This window comes from Ammospiza caudacuta, chromosome 3, assembly GCF_027887145.1.
Source record: "Ammospiza caudacuta isolate bAmmCau1 chromosome 3, bAmmCau1.pri, whole genome shotgun sequence".
NCBI lineage: Eukaryota > Metazoa > Chordata > Aves > Passeriformes > Passerellidae > Ammospiza > Ammospiza caudacuta.
This window is the reverse complement of record NC_080595.1, coordinates 72,086,250-72,090,968: the sequence shown is the minus strand read 5'-3', so window position 1 is coordinate 72,090,968 and position 4,719 is coordinate 72,086,250. Positions and strand designations below refer to the sequence as shown.

Below are 4,719 nucleotides of genomic sequence, written 5' to 3'. Positions count from 1 at the left end.
TTCAGTGCTATCTTTGCTGCTTACAAATTACCTCTTGCCTGGGATATTGTTGGTAGTGAAATCTCTCCTTTGCAGCAGTTATTTAATGTTTCTCTCTCTTATGGCCATTTTCAGTTCAAACACCTTGCCTACCCCATTAATCTTCTACCTCCATCCACTGTCAGGGCTTTTGTTTATCTTTTGGTTAGTTAAAATGTCTGCCCAAATCCCTGTGCAAAATTAAACCCCAGGCAGGAAAAATGCCACTAGGAGCCCCTAGGATTCTCCAAGGGCTGTTAATACAAGTCAAACCTTCCTCCTATAAAATGAGTAAATGAATAAAAACACTCTTTTTGACTCTGGGCTCTGGACTTGATATGAGCCACTTGCCAAAATCTACAGGACAGAGCAAAGGAAGGGTTTTTCCCTCTCCTTCCTCCTACACTCCTGACTAATGCTTCAAAAATCAGTGACGTTGTTCTGTGCACTTGAAAACAGAGATGTTCTGTGTAGGAACTTCCACAAGGACCGTGTGTCCTTCCCACAGAAGATGTGTGTGCCACAGGTCCTGAGTCTGTAGCACTCAGAGCTTTGATCCTGGCCCAGTTTATTGCCTTGTGCATTTATGTGCGAAAGCTCTGCCATATCCCTGAGGAACATGGAATTAAAAGTCTGTAGTTCCCTGGGTGGCTTCTCAGTGATGGCTTTTGTGCAAGCCTGGTTTCAGTTCCGTTCCTTGAAATTGCAGCTAAAAATCCTGGAAGAATTTCTTTATGCACCAAGTGACAGACCTCTGTGGAGCCTGCACACAACTCTGCCAGGTAGGTACAGCCCTTACTCCTTCCCATGCCTTAAATCCCATTGAAAACTATGAAATAATCTCTTTGTCTTATCTTTTAAATGCTAGCAACAGCGAAGTAAATTGGCTGTATTGGTCTATTACCCACTTACCGCTGCTGAGAAATACGTGTCTGAACAGCTGTCAAGGCAAAGCTGTGTGAATCATTAAAACGCCTTCTCAGCTCGCCACTGGTAAGTTTGAAGATAACAACTAAAAAATATATATTCATGCAGTCTCCCATTAGCTCTCATCAAGCTCGTGGGCCGTTTAGGCAGCTTAACACAAGATTGATCTTGCTGTTCAGCAGCACAGCACGAGGCACAGGCAGAAGCTGTCTTTCCCTCCAGCTACAGAGGGAATCGAACAGCACAGCCTTGTCGTGTGCTCCAAATGGAAGAGATGGTTGATAATTATTGGCCTGGAGAGGGGATTATAGCTCAAGGTTTACCTGTGAGTCACACCCTTGTGTGGTTGCACTCATCCACACCTGTACCTGTGCACACACATTCGCTGCAGGAAAGAGAAGAAGAATAAGAATGAGACAGCCCTTTGGGAGGAGATGCTCTGCAGCTCTCTGCTACTCCCGGGCCTCAGCTTTATTTATTTAACCCTAATCCTTGGGGTATCTACAAAATACAACTGTTGCCTCCAGAAGCTGTGTTTCAGTCCTGGGTAGGAATAACAGTGCTTGTACAGCCTGCCTTTTATTAAATTGTTCAATTATTCTGAACAAGCAAAATTCTGCCTGCTTTTTAAAATAAGGGCTGGAAATTTTATTGAAGAGATATTAGTATAAAAATCGAAAATGTATTGCCATTATAAAATAAAGACACTCCAGTTTACAGGAATTAAGTGATAACTCACATGCAGTTCATATACTGTTGCACAAAGATTTTTTTGATATCAGTTCATCATCTGTATTTCCCCTGTATCTATATTGTAATCCTAGGCAGATATCCAGCTTTGCTTAGAAATTACCCTGTGTTTCTATTAAAAATCCTATTTTCTGTATGTTTTAAAGATTATCTTAGTGTTATTCTGGCTTCAGCTCTCTGCTTTTTTTTTGAATGCAATAAATTTGACTTATATTTTTACACTTCTAAGCTTAAGGATTAATATCTTTCATTAAAAAGTGTAATTTGGCATAGGGATTAATCTATAATTGTCAGAGTTTGACAAAACACCACAGCTGGAGTAGTAATGATGGCTCTAAGAAATTACATAATCCTTTTTATTAGATGTTTTTAATGGGTTTATATAGAACAGTACAAATGCCAAAGTATTTATATAGGGGATGGCAACAGAACTGGAACAATGGAGCAGATGTCACTGAGAGAAACCTTCCTTCATCTGCAAGCACTCAGGGAAAAGGGGTCTCCAAGAGGGGATGAGGTACAAGCCAAAGCACTGGAGCTGACAGGGAGAAGAGCAGTAGCAAAATATTTCAGGTAGAAGATTCACAAACAAATTAAGACCCATAATTAATGAACTATTCACTTTTTCCATGGTCTGTCTTTTAATGTTGTTTGATACACTGGCATGTGTCCATACAATTTATGCATCATTAAAGGCGATAGGAAACAATAAAAGCTGGGAGTGGTTGGCAACATCCTTGAGACCTGATGGATGAAAAGAAGATTTCCTAGGATAGGAGGCTTTCCAAAATGTTCAGGACCAGTATGCAGGCCAGTTTAATAATATGCATCCACCTATAATAAAGGTCTCATCCACATGTCCGGAAAGCATCTCATTTTTCAGGACATTTTAAAATTCAGTTTTTATCTGTAACAAAAAGGTTGTTTTTCTGAGCTATTACCATGTGGTCAGCCAGTCCTCTCCTCCATCTGGTTGCATTTCAAAGTCTTAGATACAGTCCTAACAAGGAGGAGAGAAATGGTCTGCCCTCAGCAGAAAAGATCCCACAGCTCCCCTGCAGCTGAGCAGCCTGTGTGGGAGCAGACGGTGAGGATAAAACTCAGTGTTCTTCCCGCAGGCTCTTTTCCAAGCAGTTTGCCCTCAATGTCATGTGGAGCAGCATCAATGATGCAGAGACACTGCTATTGATCCAAGTGGAATAACCTCCTCAGCCAAGAGTTTGTATGTAGGTTAGGTGCTACCACAGGGCTCATCCTTCCAGCATGTGCCTCCTTGCAGCGTGTCTGCCTCCTTCCTCAGCTCTGGATGTGGGAAGCAAAGGCCAGTCTGAGGTTTCAAAGATGCACTGGGAAGGACAGAGTGGGTTTGTGACAATACAGGCGCCTCTACTGGCATTGCTTCCAGTGAGGAACTCTCAGCAAGGATAATGCTTGTGGCTGTGCCCTAGCTCCTGGCTTGCTCCCGGGCCCCTTGTTAGGAGGAGATCCCTTTGCCAGAAGGTATTGAATTTCCTCAGGAACAAGGTCGTTTCTCTGTACTCTATCAGCAGATAAAGTACATGTTTCTGAAAGCATAAAGGCTTTTTTGCAGGGCTTGCTTTGTGCCTCCTACTCTCCTGTCGGCAAGGCTGGAGGCAGAGCCACCAGCTACAGAGGAAAGCCTGCTCTGCTATCTCCCCATGGTCCAGCCAGCACAGAGTGGGGAGGAGTGTCTCACAGGACACTTACCTCCCCTGCAAGGCAAATTGAAGCCGTAGCTTCTCCTGAACTGTAGCTGGGTCAGTGCCAGAAGCCAGGCAAGCAAAGGAACCTCCTAGCTGGAGCCCAGGACACCAAGACCTGCAGGGGGACACCCCAACACTGGGACATGCAGAGCAGCAACTAGAAGAGACAAATTTTCCCCTTAACTTCTCACTTCTCCCTCAGGCTTAACACAAAGCAAAGATGATCACTGATATATAGTGGCAGGAGCCTTTAGGAATCCAGGGTTTTTTACTCAATCTTTGCGCTGAAGTGCTCAGCCTTACACTGCAAAGACAAACAGCAACAAGATTGCTCTCAGCAACCCAGACAAGAACATTTTAGTGCATAATTATGGATGAGATGCAAAAGGATGAAAAAGAGGGAAAACAGCTGTTCGCACAGAGTTTATTGCCATTCACTTAAGAGGCCCATTAAATGCCAGAAAAAGCTATTTATCCTTCTGTTTGAGGCAATTATCCTGCTGCAAATCTCTGTGTCAATTCGTCCTGTGATTATTCCTGGAGTGCTGACACTGTGCAGATACACTCACCACACAGAAAAAAAGGTGCCCACCCAGGATTATAGAGGGATTTTCAGAAGCAGGGTAGCCAGTGCTTCTCAGGGGCTTTACCTCTGTAGAGAAGGTAGAGAAGTGGGTTGTTTCTTGAAGTCTTTCCCTGGAGTTCAGCTGCCTCTTCTTCTTTATTTAAAAAATACCCTTTGAGCTTTTTTATTGGAAGCACACATTAAAGTGGGATTGCTCTTCTTGTAGTCACAGCAACATGGGATGTGAGAAGCCCAAATCCATTTCTTCATATGCTCACAGGAGACCAGCTGTCCCATTGACCAAGAAATCAATTGACTCATCAGGCTGCAAGGTCTGTGCATCTCCTTGAAGCCCAACCATGTTCTTGTTCGGCAAGGAGGGAAGCAAGTGTGAGTGGTTCATTCCTCCCCCCCTCTCCTCTGGCCTGCTCAGGCCTTTCCACAAGAGATTGGTGGTGAAGCATACTGGGAACTCTTGGAAAGCGAAGGTGGGGGGCAGTACTGACCGTACCAGGAACTCCTGCTGCCTTATCAAGGTGGAAGATGACAGCAGGAATAATCAGTCACCCCTGACAGCCCTGGAATGTTCCTTATCTGAAAAGTAGCTCAAGTGGAACAGTACCATCCTCACTGGAATTTCATAAATTCCAGTAATACCCAGATTGCAGCCAGGATGAAAATAGATCAATGGCTTAAGCCAACCATCTCATGGCCCTAAAGCCAGTGGTCCTAAGA

The 4,719-nt window shown here is 44.0% G+C and overlaps 1 long non-coding RNA gene across 1 annotated transcript; it reads left to right on the top strand.

Moving 5' to 3' along the window:
* Window positions 1-596: 596 nt before the first annotated feature.
* LOC131556274 (uncharacterized) lies at window positions 597-4,310 on the top strand. Its single transcript, XR_009274590.1, has 3 exons — window positions 597-800; window positions 887-1,011; window positions 4,211-4,310. It is a non-coding gene; the product is annotated as an uncharacterized LOC131556274 (long non-coding RNA).
* The last annotated feature ends 409 nt before the right edge of the window (window positions 4,311-4,719 follow it).